At 42.8% G+C, this 21,852-nt stretch overlaps 1 protein-coding gene across 13 annotated transcripts in view; it reads right to left on the reverse strand.

The window, feature by feature from the left end:
* The window catches only part of FBRSL1 (fibrosin like 1), a 536,058-nt gene that overhangs the window by 25,835 nt on the left and 488,371 nt on the right, over positions 1-21,852 (reverse strand). The window lies entirely within an intron of this gene.

Genomic DNA, 21,852 nt, shown 5'->3' on the forward strand with positions numbered 1-21,852 from the left:
ATGAAAAGGTTGGAGGACACGTACGCCCGCCCCTCGCAGGCTCGCCACGCTTCGGGTTGGCGTTGATATGGGGGTGCCGTTAACAATGGGGGGGCATTTAACATAGTCATTACCCATAATACACAAGTACCGTTTTTTCTACTCCTTTTCGATTTACTATTCGATGTGCATTCGATTTCAGTGTTCCTAATCCTTCAGACCGCAGAGCGAAATCAAATATGGATCAATTCGAACGCAGCAGTGAACACATTAGATATGCACTATCTAATATTGGCTTTCCACTACATAATCTTGACTGCCAAGACTTTTTTCTATTTGATTTCCACTACATGGGATAGAATCTGCATCAATGCTATTAAAAAAAAAAAAAAAAGCATTCGATGCCCATTCCATTTTGCTTCTATAAGCATAATTGAATAGAAATATATCTCACTGTGTGTACCCACTATTAGGTTACCTTTAAAAAGAAAAACTCACTGTTGATTTAAAAAAAATATATATAACTTGAGTAGTAAAGGGGGGAGGAGGTTGTCATTCGCACAAGACAAGGATATTGGTCGGACCCCTAAATATGTCCACGATTTATAGTTCTAGGTTTTTCTAGGAACAGGGGTGTGCTACCTATGGACACAACATATGTAGAAGAAAGAGAAGAAAAAGAGTGTCCTTTTTGTTGGTGCACCTCTAATTAATAAACCTTAAAAATTAACCTTTATTATTGTTTTTATTAAAAGGCTGCGAAAAATAAGTTTAAAAAACATACATAGACATACAGTATACAGTTGGGGTACACACATAAAACAAGGTGGCGGGCAGGGATTGCTCTTTATTGCGTTTATTCAAAATATATTTGTGGAGTGTTTAACAGTGTATAGAGGAGCCGATCCAAGTAGTGAATTGGATTTATGAATAAAAATACCAATCTCTTCCTTCTGCCTGGATCGTAGTCTCAACTCATCTAGTCTGAGTCATCATATCTCAGTAGTCACATTTAACCACTATACAATTTGTAGGTGTGATAGAAAAAAGAGAAGAGATGTACCTAAGTGTGACACCTTATATAATGGGGGTGCACACTGGTAAACCAACCCTATTCTCCAAGTGGGGGAATCACTCTCTTAATGTCGCTAATATCCTGGCATATTATTTATAGGTCTATCAAACTGCCACCATGTCTGATAATCAGCAAGGTAACAGGCTCAATATGGTGCTGGTATCGGGTGTATTGATAGGACCTGCTTGGTTACTCATATATGCTGCCACCATATATGGTAATATGCAGGTGGGTATATGGAACCAAGCACAAATATCTCCAATTAGTAGTTGGGGGTGTCACTCTGTACAGTGTCAGGGTGACCTCAACCCCCAAGGAGGAAAAGACCAGCCCTTCGGGAGGCTGTCTCACTGCCAAGTGAAGTCTGAGGGTTTAAGTTTAAATATCAGATACCCCTGCCACCATAATAAGTAATCTGCAGGTGGGTGAATCTAAACAATAATAATAATTATTGTTTAGATTCACCTACCTGCAGATTACCTGCAGATTGCAGATTTTATTTGTTTGCCCTGACGAAAAAGAGATAAACTCTTTGAAACGTCGGCTTAGATCCAGCAACTGTTAATCGTGTCTTCTTACCTGAGTGCCGCCGCGAATGATGGTGTATCTTGGAGATCAGTCTCCTTAATATCGGATGGCAACAGGGACTTTGGACTGGTTTTAGAGAGTGCCTAATCACCCTGCTATCTATCTATCTATCTATATCTATATATATATATATATATATATATATATATATATATATATATATATATATATAGCACAGTCAGGCAAGTGTATTTGTACTGTATATATATTTTGATGTCTGTAGACTTAAAATTGACCATGGCATCCACCTAGCGCATTACGTGCTGCTGCAGAAGTAAGAGGATATACTACATTTGCAATTTGTATAGCCCTCATAGTACTGCCAACAAGCCAACCTGCCACAACATCCAGTAGCAAAGTGTTTTTAGCTGCTCGGGAATACCATTGAAAACCACAAGCCAACGTATTGTAAGGAGCAGGGCATGCTGACTGTTATTATTCATATTGATTGTCATCCAGCCCTCTGAGTGAGTTATTAATCACAGCAATTAAATCATGAACATGGTCCTGGTGCACATATTGAGCCCCTACCAACAGATCGATATCAGCAAACCTCCAGAAGCAATTACTGTTCACTGAAATGCAGCTGCCTATTATTTAGAGAACAGAGTGCTAAAGCTGTATGAACACCAGCGTTCTATGTAATGCGGCCAGGAATCTCATACTTTGATCTGTGTATCACAGCACACACTTATTCTTTACGCAGTGCAGCAAGATTATTGCCTATTGTGTGTAATGCTGCACTATTCTCACGCCTGCCTGTATGTAACACTGCATGCTTCTCATGCCTGTCTATTTGCAACCCTGCACACTTCTCATGCCTGCCTGTATGCAACCCTCCACTGTTCTCACATAGGCCTGCCTGTAACACTGCACGCTGTCCACACTTGTATATAACCCTGCACACTTCTCATGCCTGCCTGTATGCAACCCTCCACCGTTCTCACATAGGCCTGCCTGTAACACTGCACGCTGTGCACACCTGTATGTAACCCTGCACAATTCTAACTGCCTGCCTGTATTTAACACTGCGCGCTTCTCATGCCTGCCTTTATGTAACACTGCACGCTTCTCATGCCTGCCTTTATGTAACACTGCGCGCTTCTCATGCTTGCCTGTATGTAACACAGCAAGCTTCTAATGCCTGCCTTTATGTAACACTGCGCGCTTTTCATGCCTGCCTTTATGTAACACTGCGCGCTTCTCATGCCTGCCTTTATGTAACACTGCGCGCTTCTCATGCCTGCCTTTATGTAACACTGTGAGCTTCTCATGCCTGCCTTTATGTAACACTGCGCGCTTCTCATGCCTGCCTGTATGTAACACTGTGAGCTTCTCATGCCTGCCTTTATGTAACACTGCGCGCTTTTCATGCCTGCCTTTATGTAACACTGCGCGCTTCTCATGCCTGCCTTTATGTAACACTGCGCGCTTCTCATGCCTGCCTTTATGTAACACTGCGCGCTTCTCATGCCTGCCTTTATGTAACACTGCGCGCTTCTCATGCCTGCCTTTATGTAACACTGCGCGCTTCTCATACCTGCCTGTTTGTAACTGTGAGCTTCTCATGCCTGCCTGTATGTAACACTGCATGCTTCTCATGCCTGCCTTTATGTAACACTGAGCTTCTCATGCCTGCCTGTATGTATGTAACACAGCAAGCTTCTCATGCCTGCCTTTATGTAACACTGCGCGCTTCTCATGCCTGCCTTTATGTAACACTGCACACTTCTCATGCCTGCCTGTATGTAACACTGCACGCTTCTCATACCTGCCTGTATGTAACAATGCATGCTTCTCATGTCTGCCTTTATGTAACACTGCGCGCTCTCATGCCTGCCTTTATGTAACACTGCGCGCTTCTCATGCCTGCCTTTATGTAACACTGCGCGCTTCTCATGCCTGCCTTTATGTAACACTGCGCGCTTCTCATACCTGCCTGTATGTAACAATGCATGCTTCTCATGTCTGCCTTTATGTAACACTGCGCGCTTCTCATGCCTGCCTTTATGTAACACTGCGCGCTTCTCATGCCTGCCTTTATGTAACACTGCGCGCTTCTCATGCTTGCCTGTATGTAACACAGCAAGCTTCTAATGCCTGCCTTTATGTAACACTGCGCGCTTCTCATGCCTGCCTTTATGTAACACTGTGCGCTTCTCATGCCTGCCTTTATGTAACACTGCGCGCTTCTCATGCCTGCCTTTATGTAACACTGCGCGCTTCTCATGCCTGCCTTTATGTAACACTGCGCGCTTCTCATGCCTGCCTTTATGTAACACTGCACACTTCTCATGCCTGCCTGTATGCAACACTGTGAGCTTCTCATGCCTGCCTGTATGTAACACAGCGAGATTATCATGCCTGCCTTTATGTAACACTGCACGCTTCTCATGCCTGCCTTTATGTAACACAGCGAGCTTCTCATGCCTGCCTGTATGTAACACTGTGAGCTTCTCATGCCTGCCTGTATGTAACACTGTGAGCTTCTCATGCCTGCCTGTATGTAACACTGCGCGCTTCTCATGCCTGCCTTTATGTAACACTGCGCGCTTCTCATGCCTGCCTTTATGTAACACTGCGCGCTTCTCATGCCTGCCTTTATGTAACACTGCGCGCTTCTCATGCCTGCCTTTATGTAACACTGCGCGCTTCTCATGCCTGCCTGTATGTAACACTGCAAGCTTCTCACATCTGCCTGTATGTAACATTGCTACCTTTGATCTAGAAGCCACACATTTCTTGCAGTCATGTCAATTTAAATATGCTTTTTTGTAACGCATGAAGAGCATGTACACTTAGATGTGATTAAGCCCATAAACCTTATCCAGTCAAGTCATGCAGGATTTACTTACAATTATTTCTAAAGTACATAAATAGTCTGCAGCGCTTTTACGGAGAATACTTGGCCATTTAGATCAGTTCCTGCTGTAGTGGACCTTACAATCTCTATTCCCTACCACAGTGGTTCCCAAACTGTGTGCCTAGGCTCCCTGGGGTGCCTTGGGACACTTGCAGGGGTGCCTTGGATTAGTGGTCTAGAGGCAATTGAAATTATTTATGGTCATTGTAAAAGGCAAAAACATTGCTGGTGCGCTACCAATAATAAAATATGTGGACAAACATAAGCTAATCCTGTCCCTCACCCATAAATAAACCCATGTATGACATACAAATCAATTTACAGAATAAGAAACTTTTGGACTAGGGGTGCCGTGAAAAAAACTCTAATGCTCTAGGGTGCCGTCATTTTAAAAAGTTTGGGAACCACTGCCTTACCACAATGCTAACACCAATATGCAACTCTGTATTAGAGTGTCTTCTTGTCTCTTAGTGAACCTGCACAGATCTAATACTCAACTTAGAGGCTGCTGTCAAGTTGCTTGGGGAGAATAATGGAATCCCACTGGAATACCTCTCACCAGTGCAAATCCAGGGCTTGTCACAGTCTCAGTCAGCAGTGACTAAGAAAAGAGAGCAGCCAGCACATAGAAATATGCGGAGAACCAGACTATATATTAACACAGGTAAAAAAAATAAAAACCCTAGGAGGTGCTTTTGGTTTTCCAATAAAAAAAAAGGTTACTGTATTCATCTGCATGTTTCCAAAGTCTGTCTATATACCCCCAGTACCTGCAAGGAACGCATGCAACTTTATATTTCAATAGCTAAAAAAGTTATTAGAGATTGTAAATGATGCAATACACAAGGTCATCCGCAGTCACATGACTGTCCCAAACCATCAAGATAGGGACTCTAATAAACTGTCACTCCCATAAGGTGTCATCTTTACTTCCTCAAAAAGAAGCCTCACTCTTTACTAAATTACTTACCTGGGTTAAACAATGAAAATTAAATTGGAAGTCCAATTAACCAGAAACATTCTAAAATGCCCAAAAAGCAATTTAAAGCACAGTCTTTTTCATTGGGTAAGATTGCATTGGTATATAAAAAAAAGGCAATTAAAATATTTTGAAGCACTGACATATATAACTAGCGATTGTTTAAATTCATATAGTGGCAGATCATTATATGTCTAAGGCAGGGAATGAAAATAAAACACGACAAATGTGACTACAATAAAAGGCCTACAACCTGAAAACCAAGACTGAATAAGCTACCAGTTGCTAATTAAGATCCTTCATTTGTATGGCAAGTGTCCCATACATCCTGTTCCCATGGCAACACAGTCTAGATGTGCAGTTAACCCCTTTAACCCCTTCCCGACATTGCCTTTTAAGGTCATTTTTTTTTTTTTTTTCCTCCTTGTGTTCAAATAAGCGTAACTTTTTTAATTTTCCGGCTATATAGACACATGAGGGCTTTTTTTTTGCGGGACAAGTTGTACTTTCTAATGGTACCATTTACTATACCGTATAATATTCTGGGGAATCAGGAAATAATTCAATGTGGGGTAAAAAAAAAAAAAAACGCCATTCCACAATTTTGCGCTGGTTACGGTTTTTTTGGAGTTCATAGTTCGTTTAAAATGATGGGTTATCTTTATTCTATGGGTCGTTACGATTCTGGTGATACCAAACTTATATAGTTTTCGTTATGTTTTACCACTAAAAAAAAAAATCGCAACTTTTACGGTTTTTCGAATTTGCGTCGCGTCGCCATGTTCTGCGGCTTATAACTTTTTTATTTTTCCACCTACGGACCTGGGTGAGGGCTCATTTTTTGCGGGCTGAAGTGTACTTTTTAATTAATACCATTATGGGATATGGGCGACTTTCTGATCTCTTTTAGCTATTTTTTTTTGGGTAGGCGATGCGACCAAAAAGCGTAGTTTTGGCGTTGGGGATTATTTTCCGTTTACGCCTTTAACCGTGCGGGATAACTAATGTTATATTTTAATAGATCGGACTTTTAGGAACGCGGCGATACCAAATATGTTTATTTTTTTTATTATTTATTTATTTTTATTTGGGAAATGGGGAAAGGGGGGTGATTTGAACTTTTAATATTTTATTATTTTTTTTTTATTTTTAAACTTTATTTTTTTTTTTTTTTTACTTTTACTACAAGGCCCCCTAGTGTACTTGACCACTAGGGGGCGCGATCGCCTGTACTAGGTTCAGCCATAGAGCTCTATGGCTGAACGTAGTGATTTTTTGCACTTCCTATTACATCCTGCCTGAGGCAGGATGTAATAGGTATGAATACACGGACAGCACAGGGGTCTACATTAGACCCCTGGCTACCATGGCAACCGATCGGCACCCTCCGATCGCGCTGCGGGGGGCCCCGATCGGCGCCGGAGGGGGGCGCCCCCCCCTCCGATCAGCTATTTAAGCACTGCGGGCGCTTTGCCCGCGGTGCTTAAAGGGTTAAACGGCCGCGATCGGCGAACTCGCCGCTCGTGGCCGTGAGAGCAGGGACATGGCTGTAATATACAGCCATTACCTGCTCTCTTGATTCACCCCCAACCGACATATGACGTAAATGTACGTCATATGTCGGGAAGGGGTTAATACTTATAGAATAGCTTTCTTCTCTACAAAAACATCTCACCTCCATTATATACATGTTCCTAAGCATTTGACATTCTGCCGTCATATTTGTCTTGAGAAAGATCCTAAGGGGACTGAAACGTATGTATATAATATATAGGGTATAAAAACCATCACAAGGGTCAAACCATTATACTGCGGTGGGTGCAAGTTGTCGTGGCATTCCAACTCTGTCAATGGTACCCAAATTCACACCCCTCATGGCCTGATTTCTGACTGAATTTGCACAAAATGGCTCACAGACGTATGAGGAAGCTAGTAGTCGTAATGGGGCAGCTAGCACTGTTGTGTGAGTTCGGGCTGCCATAAAGTGCAAGTAATGCTGTGAAAACGGGCACACAAACCATTAATGTGACAGCAGGCAGGATCATACATAATACACACAATCTTAGGGTGTGTACACATGATGCGATTTTGAATCTATATAGTCAAAATCGATGTGTATATATATATATATATATATATATATATATATATATATATATATATATATATATATATATATATAGCGCTTGCATGTAATATCGCACCAGCTTCACTTTAAACAAAATTGACAGTGCCAGGTCCAAATAAGTAGGCTCACAGATATTCAAAAATCTATTTGAATGACCAGCACCAGTACAAATGAAAAAAATCAATGTAAGTTTAATGTCCAAGGACAAACAAATAGATCAGCCATGATAATGTCAGAAAAACAATTCAAAACACCCAACAGGCATAAATGAGGCTATACTTAGCATTCTCAGCAAGTTCTTTAACAGCGTCTCCTCGACGGCCGTTTCGGTGCCTGTGCACCTATATATATATACATATACACACACACACACACACATATATATATATACATACACACACAAACATACATATATTATATATATATATATATATATATATGTCCGAGGTAGGCGGCACTCAGAGACGATGCAAGCCGTTTAAACCATAACACGGTTTATTGTGAAAAAGATGAGGCTCATCTTTTTCACAATAAACCGTGTTATGGTTTAAAGGGCTTGCATCGTCTCTGAGTGCCGCCTACCTCGGACATATATCTATCAGCCCTCTGGCTTATGGGAAGGCACCGGGGCACTAGAAGATCACACAGCAACTCTGAGTGCCGGTTTACCTCGGATTATATATATATATATATATATATATATATATATATATATATATATATATATATATATATATATATGACAGAAAGAAAGGTTCAGAGGGCGCTATGAAGTAGTTAATGGAAAATCAACTGTAGTAAAGTATTTAATAACAAATTGTGTATACAACTTTCAGTAAAATCAAAAGGTACAGTAATAGGGAATCCTTTCATGATATTGTCAGTGATGACCATCAAGTTGGTGTAGGCAGCCCGGAGCGTTTAGTCAATTGCATGACTTCATCAGGGGCAGAAATAAATCAGTTTGATTCCAAAAACTGAACACTCTCCAGTTTTTGGAATCCAGTAGTGCACACACATTCCTCTATAGTCTATGTAATTGAAAGAGATTTTGGTCACAGAATTACCTGAGCTAATTTGTGAGCCGTTGAGAAACTTGCATTGGTGGTTTTCTTCATATAAAAATGATTGTTCTCATTGGACCATCTTATCTTTTTTGATGATCTGTTCTGATGATCTACACCTCTTACAGCAAACTGGTGTAAATCGCTCAATCAAACTGATTTATTTCTGCCCGTGATGAAGTCATGCTATTGACGAAATGCGTTGGTCTGCCTATACCAACTTGATGATCACCACTGTCAACATTCTGAAAGTATTCCCTATTACTGTACCTTTTGATTTTATTGAAAGTTGAATACACAATCTGTTATGAAATATTTTTTACTACAGTTTTTCCATTAACTACTTCATCGCGCCCTCAGTCAAATCACAATGTTGAGCCGCATCTGATTCCGATGCACGGACCCACGGTGTCTAAACCAAAAGTTCAAATAGACTGTGCTGTACAGTGTATTTCTAATATCTCGGAATGATGGCCATGCTGCTCCATGCAGCATGGCGCCCACTTCTCCTCCCTCCCAGCCGATACCACACCGGTTCCCGGCAACTGCCGATATCGTATATATCTCGGTGGCTGCCAAATCAAACCATGTGTACACACCTTAACTTCTGAAATGGTTTTCACTTTCTCTAATTAGATTTCACACTGGGAGAATAACCCAAACAGGTTGTCAATTTGATTATGCCAGCTAGTCATCAGGGTTTAGTACATAACATCATGGTGACCAGCACTAAAAGGGAAATTGACATATACATAAGAAACAAAAACAGTATTTATTTTTAACAGCTGCAACATGCTGATCTGATTTATATTATATTATTATTATTATTATTATATATTTATATCCTGTGCATTTTAAAGGCAATGTTCCTTCAAAAGCCAGGGAAGACTTGGCACTTCTGAAAACACTAATCTGAAAATCAATGTAGTCCCCTGCTGCCTGGGATACTGCAGATGAGGGATTAAGCAGCACTCATCATTCTCTTATTGACTAGCTCCAGGGGACCGAGAGCGAGAGAGAGCGCGCGCGAGAGCGAGCGAGAAACAATATGGAATGGGAGGGTTTACAGACTCTTACCGTTGAACAGGTACTAGAAAGTTAGCATTTAAGTATCAAAACAATAGGGTCTGATGAGTTCTAGTTACGGTATTTTCAGATGGTAAAGACCAGGAATATTCATGTGAAACCAGGATTTTATTTATTGTGAATGACAATTAATTAACAGTAAAATTTGAAGCTGTGACCAAAAGATTATTTAGAAGAGAGAAAAGTCTTTTTAGCCTCACAAAATAATTTTATTTTAAAACTGTTGCCTCAGTCTATCCCTTTTATTATGCGCTAACAGGATGCTCATTAATACAATGCTAGGAAACCATTGCAATCTTTCCGTAAATGCTGTACACCAGCAAAGTATCCTCATTCATGATTAATGGAAGAAATGAGGCTGAAGTGAACAATATTTACTGAGAAAGTACACAAATGATTGGTTTACAGCAGTATGTACCTTTATATGCTTAACCCCTTCCTGACAGAGCCAGTTTTTGCGTTCCTGGCAGAGCCCTTTTTTTCAAATCTGACATGTCTCACTTAAGTGGGGATAACTTTTTTTTGCTTTTACTTATCCCAGTGATTTTGAGATTGTTTTTTCGTGACACATTGTACTTCAAATTAGTGGTAAATTTGGGTCGATACAGTCTGTGTTTTTTGTGAAAAATACCAAAATGTCGTAAAAAAATGGAAAATTTAGCAATTTGCAAAATGTTAAATTTTCTGCTTGTGAGACAAATAATCATACCACTCAAAATAGTTAATAACTAACATAGACCATATGTCTACTTTATGTTGACATCATTATTTCAACTTCCTTTTAATTTTTTTGGACACTAGGAGGCTTACAATATGAATAGCAAATTCTCAAATTTTCAAGAAAATTTCAAACACTGATTTTTTTAGGGACCAGTTCAGTTCTGATGTGACTTTGAGGGACTTGTATGTGAGACACCCCCATAAATGATACCATTTCAAAAACTGCACCCCTCACAGTATTCAAAACAGCATTTTGGAAGTTTGTTAACCCTTTAGGTGTTTCACAGGAATTAAAACAAAGTGTAGGTGAAATTTCAAAATTTCATTTTTTTTGCAGATTTGCAATTTTAATACATTTTTCTAAGGAACACAGTACATTTTACTAGAGAAATGTGACTAAAAATTGATTCCCCCAATTCTTTTGTTTTCATAAATATCCTATATGTGGCCCTAGTGTGCACGTTGACCAAACCACAGGCTTCATAATAGAAGGAGCACCTACTTGATTTTGGAGCCTCCTTTTTATGAGATTATTTTTTAGGCACCATGTAGGTTTCTAGGCACCATAAGATGCTAAAAGTTAGGAACCCCCCCACAAGTGACCCCATTTTGCAAACTACACCCCTCAGGGAATTCATCTAGGGGTATAGTGTACATTTCAAACCCCCAGGGGTTTCACCAATTTTGATACAAGTGGGCAGTGAAAATGAAAAATTACATTTTTTTACACAAAAATGCAGTTCTGGCTCAAAATTTTTCATTTTCAGAAGGTATGAAGGAGAAAAAGCACCCCAAAATCTGTGCCCCAATTTCTCCCGAGTACGGCAATGCCTCACATGTGACCAAAAAATACCAGTTGGGTGCATGGCAGGACTCAGAAGGGAAGGAGTGATTTTTGGATTTTGCAGCTCAGATTCTGGTGGAATTTTGGTGGGTGCTATGTCGCATTAGCAAGACCCCCCAAGCACCAATACAGTGGAACCCCCCCACAAGTGACCCCATTTTGCAAACTACACCCCTCAGGGAATTCATCTAGGGGTATAGTGTACATTTCAAACCCCCAGGGGTTTCACCAATTTTGATACAAGTGGGCAGTGAAAATGAAAAATTACATTTTTTTACACAAAAATGCAGTTCTGGCTCAAAATTTTTCATTTTCAGAAGGTATGAAGGAGAAAAAGCGGTACTCTTTACCTAGTGCGGCGCCCGTCGCGGGCATCGCGAGTACATTAATGTATGGCCGCGACGCGACCGACGCGATGCCCGCGATTTGCCATTGAAATCAATGGAAAACATAAAAATCGTGTCGGTCGCGTCGCGGCCGGCCATAAACGTACCCGCGATGCCCGCGACGCGATGCTCACGATTTCCCATAGGGAACAATGTTAAAAGTCGCGATGGACCCGATTTTAGTGTTAAATGGCTCAATCAACCCGATTTTGCCATAGGAATCAATGTTAAATGGGCCACAGAGCCCATTAACCCTTAAATGTCCCCATAAATTTTTAACGCCACCCCACGATCCACGCGTACCCGAAGCGTGGCGAGCGCAGCGAGCCCGCGAGGGGCGGCGGTACGCGTCCTCCGACCTTTTCATGCCCTACTATCCACGTCGGCGTGGTGTGAGAATATAATAGTGTGGCAAGCGCAGTGAGCCACCGAGCCCGAAGCGTGGCGAGCGCAGCGAGCCCCGCGAGGGGACGCGGATACCTTCACAGTTATACGCGTCCCCTCGCGGGCTTCACAGGTGTCCGTGGCGACCCGGACACCTGTGAAGCCCGCGAGGGGACGCGTCTACCTGTGAAGGTATCCGCGTCCCCTCGCGGGGCTCGCTGCGCTCGCCACGCTTCGGGCTCGGTGGCTCGCTGCGCTCGCCACACTATTATATTCCCACACCACGCCGACGTGGATAGTAGGGCATGAAAAGGTCGGAGGACGCGTACCGCCGCCCCTCGCGGGCTCGCTGCGCTCGCCACGCTTCGGGTTCGCGTGGATCGTGGGGTGGCGTTAAAATTTTTTGGGGACATTTAAGGGTTAATTGGGCCTAATTCAGGGTTAATATGGCCAAATCGGGTCAATTGAGCCATTTAACATTGAAATCGCGGTCAATCAGCCTTTTTTAACATTGTTCCCTATGGGAAAATCGCGGTGATCGCGGTCATCGCGGGCATCGCGACCATCCAATTTTACCCGCGATGCCCGCGATTACCGCGATTTTTACCCGCGATGACCACGATATTGATCGTGGGCGCCGTGCTAGGTAAAGAGTACCGAAAAAGCACCCCAAAATCTGTGCCCCAATTTCTCCCGAGTACGGCAATGCCTCACATGTGACCAAAAAATACCAGTTGGGTGCATGGCAGGACTCAGAAGGGAAGGAGTGATTTTTGGATTTTGCAGCACAGATTTTGGTGGAATAAATGGTGGGTGCTATGTTGCACCAATACAGTGGAACCCCCCCCACAAGTCACCCCATTTTGCAAACTACACCCCTCAGGGAATTGATCTAGGGGTATAGTGTACATTTCAAACCCCCAGGGGTTTCACCAATTTTGATACAAGTGGGCAGTGAAAATGAAAAATTACATTTTTTTACACAAAAATGCAGTTCTGGCTCAAAATTTTTCATTTTCAGAAGGTATGAAGGAGAAAAAGCACCCCAAAATATGTGCCCCAATTTCTCCCGAGTACGGCAATGCCTCACATGTGACCAAAAAATACCAGTTGGGTGCATGGCAGGACTCAGAAGGGAAGGAGTGATTTTTGGATTTTGCAGCTCAGATTCTGGTGGAATTTTGGTGGGTGCTATGTCGCATTAGCAAGACCCCCCAAGCACCAATACAGTGGAACCCCCCCACAAGTGACCCCATTTTGCAAACTACACCCCTCAGGGAATTCATCTAGGGGTATAGTGTACATTTCAAACCCCCAGGGGTTTCACCAATTTTGATACAACTGGGCAGTGAAAATGAAAAATTACATTTTTTTTACACAAAAATGCAGTTCTGGCTCAAAATTTTTCATTTTCAGAAGGTATGAAGGAGAAAAAGCACCCCAAAATCTGTGCCCCAATTTCTCCCGAGTACGGCAATGCCTCACATGTGACCAAAAAATACCAGTTGGGTGCATGGCAGGACTCAGAAGGGAAGGAGTGATTTTTGGATTTTGCAGCTCAGATTCTGGTGGAATTTTGGTGGGTGCTATGTCGCATTAGCAAGACCCCCCAAGCACCAATACAGTGGAACCCCCCCACAAGTGACCCCATTTTGCAAACTACACCCCTCAGGGAATTCATCTAGGGGTATAGTGTACATTTCAAACCCCCAGGGGTTTCACCAATTTTGATACAACTGGGCAGTGAAAATGAAAAATTACATTTTTTTACACAAAAATGCAGTTCTGGCTCAAAATTTTTCATTTTCAGAAGGTATGAAGGAGAAAAAGCACCCCAAAATCTGTGCCCCAATTTCTCCCGAGTACGGCAATGCCTCACATGTGACCAAAAAATACCAGTTGGGTGCATGGCAGGACTCAGAAGGGAAGGAGTGATTTTTGGATTTTGCAGCACAGATTTTGGTGGAATGAATGGTGGGTGCTATGTTGCACCAATACAGTGGAACCCCCCCACAAGTCACCCCATTTTGCAAACTACACCCCTCAGGGAATTGATCTAGGGGTATAGTGTACATTTCAAACCCCCAGGGGTTTCACCAATTTTGATACAAGTGGGCAGTGAAAATGAAAAATTACATTTTTTTACACAAAAATGCAGTTCTGGCTCAAAATTTTTCATTTTCAGAAGGAATGAAGGAGACAAAGCACCCCAAAATGTGCCCCAATTTCTCCCGAGTACGGCAATGCCTCATGTGTGACCAAAAAGTGGCAGGACTCAGAAGGGAAGGAGTGATATTTGGATTTTGCAGCACAAATTCTGGTGGAATGATGGTGGGTGCTATGTCGCATTAGCAAGACCCCCAAAGCACCAATACAGTGGAACCCCCCCACAAGTGACCCCATTTTGCAAACTACACCCCTCAGGGAATTCATCTAGGGGTATAGTGTACATTTCAAACCCCCAGGGGTTTCACCAATTTTGATACAACTGGGCAGTGAAAATGAAAAATTACATTTTTTTACACAAAAATGCAGTTCTGGCTCAAAATTTTTCATTTTCATAAGGTATGAAGGAGAAAAAGCACCCCAAAATCTGTGCCCCAATTTCTCCTGAGTATGGCAATGCCTCATATGTGACCAAAAAATACCAGTTGGGTGCATGGCAGGACTCAGAAGGGAAGGAGTGATTTTTGGATTTTGCAGCTCAGATTCTGGTGGAATGTTGGTGGGTGCTATGTGGCATTAGCAAGACCCCCGAAGCACGGTGAAATGATGAACCTAATAATCCATAGATGTGTGGTATATTTTAAAACACTCCTTTATACATAGGCCGGGTTTGTCGGGGCAAGTTTCACAGTGGAAAATAGTTTCCTTATTCCCTTTTTATAGCAAACTTTGCACCTTTTTTGTGTCCTGCCCTTTCTTGCAGTGGAGGGGATTTCATCAGGGAAATGCTGCCCTGGTACAATACGGGGGCCAGTACTAGAAGTACTGGGGCCCTCTGCGGTTCCCAAATACTAGGCCCTTTATGACTTCCTCTTGAAAGTGCATAAATGTCCCCCTCTGGCCGGTAGAACGGAATAGCACGTAAGCGTTATACAGTGCCATCTGGATGATATACACGGCCAGCTTCTTGTACCAGATTTTTGTTTTCCGCAGGGCACTGTACGGCTTCAGTACCTGATCTGAAAGATCCACTCCGCCCATGTACCTATTGTAATCCAGGATACAATTAGGTTTTGAGGTGTGGGTACTGGTACCTCGTACAGGGACGGAGGTGGTACTGTCTCCGTGAATTGTTGTCAGTATAAGGACATCCCTCTTGTCCTTATATTTGACCAACAACATATTTTCGGTGCATATTCCCCTGCTTTCACCCCTTCTCATTACTTGGGCAATGTGCGTTTTTGGGAGGCCTCTTTGGTTCTTGCGCACAGTACCGCAAGCTGCTGTACCTCTTGAACCAAGGGCCTTAAACAGGGGGATGCTAGTGTAAAAGTTATCCACATAGAGGTGATAACCTTTATCCAGGAAGGGGTGCACTAAATCCCAGACAATTTTTCCACTAACACCTACGAGGGAGGGGGGGCATTCTGGCGGTTCAATTCTTGAATCCTTCCCTTCATATACCCTAAACCTGTGAGTGTACCCTGAGGTGCTTTCACACAGCTTATACATTTTTATGCCATACCTTGCCCTCTTACTGGGAAGGTACTGGCGGAATTTAACCCTTCCTTTAAAATGTATAAGGGACTCGTCTATGCAAATGAATTTATCTGGGATGTACATGTCTTCAAATTTGGCACTGAAATGATCAATGACCGGCCTGACTTTGAATAGCCGGTCAAAGGTGGGATCATCTCTGGGTGGGCACTGTGCATTATCGTTGTAATGCAAAAATTTAAGGATCGTCTCAAATCGAGCCCGGGGCATGGCCATACGGTAAAATGGGGTGCTGTACAGAACATCTGTACTCCAATATTGCCTAATTTCTGGCTTTTTTACTATGCCCATATGAAACACCAGACCCCAAAACGTCATCATCTCTACTGCATCTACAGGGGTCCACCTAGCAAATGATGACGTGGGGTTTTGAGCAATAAACTGCTGGGCATATAAATTAGTTTGGTCCACCATTAAATTTATAAAATCATCAGAGAAAAATAATTTGAAAAAGTCAATTTCTCTGAGACCTGTGGAATCAAATTGGATTCCTGGCATGGCCAAAAACTCAGGAACCTGGGGCTCAAAATTGTCTGGTGGTGGGGTCCATACGAGATCAATTATTGGGGGGGGGGGTCTCAGCTGCTCTACGGGGGCGTCTTTGAGGGGGTCCCTCATCACCAGAGGAGGAAGAGGAGCTTAAGGCGAATCCTTCAAATTCCCCGCTTGCATCACTGGCTGTGTCAGAGTCAGAAGCAAGCATGGCATATGCCTCCTCCACTGAATACATTCTTCTGGATGACTGGGATGACATTTGGGATGACATTTGGGATGACATTTGGGATGCCATTTTTATTTTTGTGTTACTGGTAGTGAAATGTTTCAACACGTGTATAGTGTAGGGGGGGGTACAAACTTTATTTCAACCAGGGGGGTATGTAGTGTGTAGTGTGTATGTAGTGCAGAAAAAAAAAATACTTTATACAAAAAAAAAAAATGAAGGGGTTAAAAAAAAAAAAAAAAATTGAAGGGGTTAAAAAAAAAAAAAAATTGAAGGGGTTAAAAAAAAAAAAAAAAAAAGGTCCTGCGCCAAAAATTGAGCACAGATGTTGGTCAGTAACGTCCGTCACTTAACAGCGCTCAAAGGCAACAGGAATTTGATCAAAAAAAAATAGATCAACCCTGTGCCGAAAAAGATGATCAGTGATGTACGTCACTGATCAGCGCACAGCGGCCACAGGACACCCCCAAAATCACAGTGTGTGTAAAAAAAAAATTAAAAAAAGACCCCACAGCACACACAAAAAAAAAAAGGTGATCAGTGATGCGACACTGATTACCAGTGAGGGGCAGCAGGTGCACAACCTTTGGTGCAACTGACAGTGCAACTGGCAGGTATATATAAAAAAAAAAAACCTCTGCACCCCTAAAAAGTTGCTGATCACCTCAGATATAGTGATCAGCACAAAAGGCGGGGGCAGCAGACACAAAATTTAGCACTCTCTATCACTCTCTGTCACTATCTCTCTCTATCTCTCTATCTCTCACTATCTATCACTCTATGACACTGCAGCAGCAGCACTGACAGTTATATATATGAAAAATAACCCCTGCACCCCCAAAAAGTTGCTGGGGGTGCACAAAAGGGGGGCAGCAGACACAAAATATAGCAGTCTCTATCACTCTCTGTCACTATCTCTCTCTATCTCTCACTATCTATCACTCTATGACACTGCAGCAGCAGCACTGACAGGTATATATATATATATATATAAAAAATACCCTGCGCCCCCAAAAAGTTGCTGATCAGTTAATTTATACTGATCAGCACAAAAGGGGGGGCAGCAGTCAGTTATATAAAAAATATATAGCACGATCTGTCACTATCTCTCTATCTCTCTCTCTCTCTATCTATAACTCTATTACACTGCAGCAGCACAAAATATAGCACTCTCTGTCACTAGGCCTCTCTATCTCTCTCTCTCTATCTCTCTCTCTCTCTAACTCGATGACACTGCAGCAGCACAACACAGCACAACACAGCACAGGATGTCACAAGATGAAGCAAGATCCCAAGCAGTGATCAGGTAAGTATTGAGCAAGGTTCTGGTCAGTAAATGGCGACAGCTGGGCACGGTGATCGCACTGCACGCTATTCCAGACCGGAATGGCGTCTGCAGTGTAGTCCCCGTTAGTTTAAACCCCCCTCCATGGCTGTGATTGGTCCGTCGGTCCAATCACGGCCTTTGGGGGCGGGCGGGGTGAGGTGGGGTGACACCAGTGTCACCCTTACACCCCGCGGTGATTGGTGCTGTACTTTACAGCACCAATCACCTCCGATCCCGTGTCACCGGCGAACGTTATTCGCCGGTGACACAGAAAACGCTGTAATTGGCTGTTCACACTGAACAGCCAATCACAGCGATCGCCGACGGGGGGGCTGCATCGCAGCCCCCCCTGGGCATGCAGGGACATGTCTGCTGTCAGGGACAGCAGACATCGTCCCTCTGTCACTGCGTCTCTAGACGCAGTGACAGTTAGAAGTCATGACGTATATATACGTCATGTGTCGGGAAGTACTTCCCGGCCATGACGTATATATACGTCAAATGTCGGGAAGGGGTTAAGTGGACTAACAACAAGCTGCATTTACACCATACAACAGGTATTACACAGTGTAACAGTTTACTGTCTGAAGAGCAACATCCTGCATTAGCTGTGACTGACAGAGTAAAAATTAAGGATGGTACTGCAAAATGTACTTAATTTTTTGCAGGTGCACACCCAACATTTTAACAGTTATTCACTTTCCGGTAAGGAAGAAGAGTAAAACAAATACAGTAAATGGCCCATGGTATCATTTTAATTTTAGAATTTTATAAAGAACAGAAAATCATAGGTCTACTGATGAGTGATTGTTATACTATCTTTAAGCAGTGTAATTGAATTAATCATCTTAACATTTTTACCCATGTAAAAAGGATGGCATTACCAACTGATTACCAATCTTAAGGTTCTACTGACTGGCAGGGAGAGAATGGGAAAGGGCAGAGACAGACTGACATAAGCAAAATCCCAGAGGGTGTCATTCAAAGGATTTGCTCTGTTTGGGTGTGAGTAGTTCTTACAGCCTCCTGAGATGCCACATAAGAATGCATCCCCATGGTTTGGTCAACCTTAGCCAACCTGTGTTTAGTCCTTATACTGGGCTAAACACCATCTATATTTAGAGGCTTATTGACAACCCCCCCCCACCCCCAACAGCCACCATAATAAACAAATTGTACGCCACATGATTACTCATCAATTTAAGCAATTGAGATGCATACTCAGGGTTCACAAATACTCACTATAGCGAGTATTTTACCACAGGGCTCGACAAACCCTGGTCGCCACGGCGACCAGAATTTCCTGGCTGGCAAGATTCTCAGGGGGGTGCTTGCCACCTGCTGAGGAGCTCCTGCCTAAAGCGGATAGCAGTAGCAAGTGTCACACGTTCTCTCTGCATATCTCGGCGATCCGGATTCCCCCCACCCCCAGCGACCCCCTCCCCGCATAACGGAGAAACTGCTGAGCGGTGTTCAGCTCCGCTGTCGTCAGCAGCAGCAGGAAGCTGGATGTCAGCGCAGCTTCAGCCGTCCTCCTGAATGCAATACTTACTGTGTGCCGTGGTCAGCTATTTTAAATCCGCTCCCCTGCGGTGGATAAGTGTTAAACACCCCCCCCCCCCCCCCGGAGATCCGGACTTCACACTGGCATCGCCCCCCTCCCCCCGCATGGCAGAAAAACTTCTGAGCGGTGTTCAGCTCCGTTCTCAGCAGCCGGAAGCCGGATGTCAGCGTGGCTTCAGATGACGTCCTGCTGAATATAATACTGGCAGCTATTTCCCCACAAAGCCATGCCCTAAATTTTTGGCACTTATCCCTGTTCTCAGATTATGTATATTCTAGTATGTGTATCTTGCTTTACTCAAGTGAGACAATTGATTCACTCCCTCTCCACCCCCCCCCCCCCCCCCCCACAGTGAGGGACACCAAAATCTATGTTTCCTATAAATAGGCTCGGGATGGCATTCGGCTCAGGGTATATGCCATGTGGGGGAGAGGACAAGTCTTCTGTATTTGCCATGCTGGGGGGAAGGGGAGAGGAGGCTTTATTTTTATTGGGACCCAGAAAAGGTCAGGTAGGACCCCGATTTTTGTAAGTGAGGGGTCCCAGGGACACACTATTTTTTGGGGTTTTCGCGATCACTGATCAATACATTGTTTCAATACAAGGTGAACAACATTATGTATAGAATGCATAACAAGTCTGGTGCTTTATCAGAAAGAATAATATTTGCTGAGCATTGGAATTTTGTCACCTCAACCAAAATACTCCCTACCCAACAATCTAATCTGGATAAATACTCCCTACCCAACAATCTAATCTGGATATCAAAGCCCGAAACTCAAGAGACTAAGCTACACTATATGGACAAAAGTATTCGGATGCCTGACCATTACACCAACAGGGACTGTAATGACATTATATTCAAACACATCATCTACTTTAGTATGGATTTGGTGCCTCCATTGCATCTATACTAGCTTCCGCTCTTGGAAGGCTTGCCCCAAGATTTTGGAGTATTTATGTGGGATTTTGTACCCATTTATTCTGTAGAGCATTTATGAGGTCAGGCACTAATGTTGGACAAGAAGTTCTTGCTCACAATCTCCTTTTCAGTTCATTCTAAAGATGCTAGATCAGTGGTTCTCCACCTCGGCCCTCAGGACCCCCAACAGTGCACAATTTCCAGGTCTCCACACTGAATCACAGGTGAAATAATTAGCTCCACCTGTGATCTTTTAATATGTGTCAGTGATTAATGAGTGCACCTGCCGGGTGACCTGGAAAACGTGCACTGTTGGGGGTTGAGAACCACTGTGCTAGATGGTCTGGTGACGTCAGGGCTCTGTGCGAGCCTGTCAAGCTCTTCCACACAGAAATCCACAAACCATGTCTGCATAGTCCTTGCTTTGTACACAGTCATGTTTGAATGGAAAAGGCACTTGCCCAAACAGCTGCCACAAAGGTCGAAGCATAACCTCATTCAAAATGTCTTGGTATGATGAAGCATTGAGATTGCCCTTCACTGGAGCTAAGGGGCCTAGCCCACACTGTGAAAAAACAGACCAATAGCATTATCCCTCCTAAACCTAATTTCACAGTTTTCATAATGCAGTCAGAGCCAGGTAAAATATACTGGCCCATCTGACTGAATTATTACTACCCAGAACCAGTTTCCTCTGCTCTAAAGTCCAGTCTCTGTGTGCTTTACACCACTCTTATCGGTGATGTGAAGCTTCCGTGCAACTGCTTGGCCATGGAAACCAATTCCATTAAACTCAATGGTATCATTAGAGCGTTCACAACTTTTACACACCATACATCTTGGCCATTATTGTCCGTGCTCTGTCATTTTATGTAGTATTGGCTCTTCCTATATGCTTCCACTTTCTAATAATATCATTTGCAGTTCACCATGGAATATCCAGCAGGGATGAAATTTCAGGAACTGTCTTATTGCAAAGGTGTCATCATATCACAGCACCACACTTCAAGTCAATGAGCTCTTCAGAACAACCCATTTTGAATCATAGATGTCTGCAAATGGAGACTGCATGGCTAGATGCTTGATTTTATATACCGGTGGCAAGGGGTCTGACAAACATCTGAATTCAATAAATACTTTTGTCCATAAAGTTTATGTAAAAATACTAGCAGATGTGGAGTCATTAAAAACAATGGTCATTTGTATACTCAATTAAAAGTACCGTAACAGGGGAACACTACATTTATTAAAGAATGTGGGAATAGGGTCTAATGTAGGCACCTTCAAAATTAAAACATGAACTCAACAATTAACTCTCTCTCTCATAATATATATATATATATATATATATATATATATATATATATATATATATATATATATATATATATATATATATATATAGCAAAGTCCAATAGACCGGCACCCTCCTCAACACAGCAACTGCCGCGGTGCTTCCAGCAATAATAACTTACAGCAACTCCAGATGCGAGCACCCA

This window comes from Crinia signifera, chromosome 1 (genome assembly GCF_055691185.1).
Source record: "Crinia signifera chromosome 1, ASM5569118v1, whole genome shotgun sequence".
Taxonomy (NCBI): domain Eukaryota; kingdom Metazoa; phylum Chordata; class Amphibia; order Anura; family Myobatrachidae; genus Crinia; species Crinia signifera.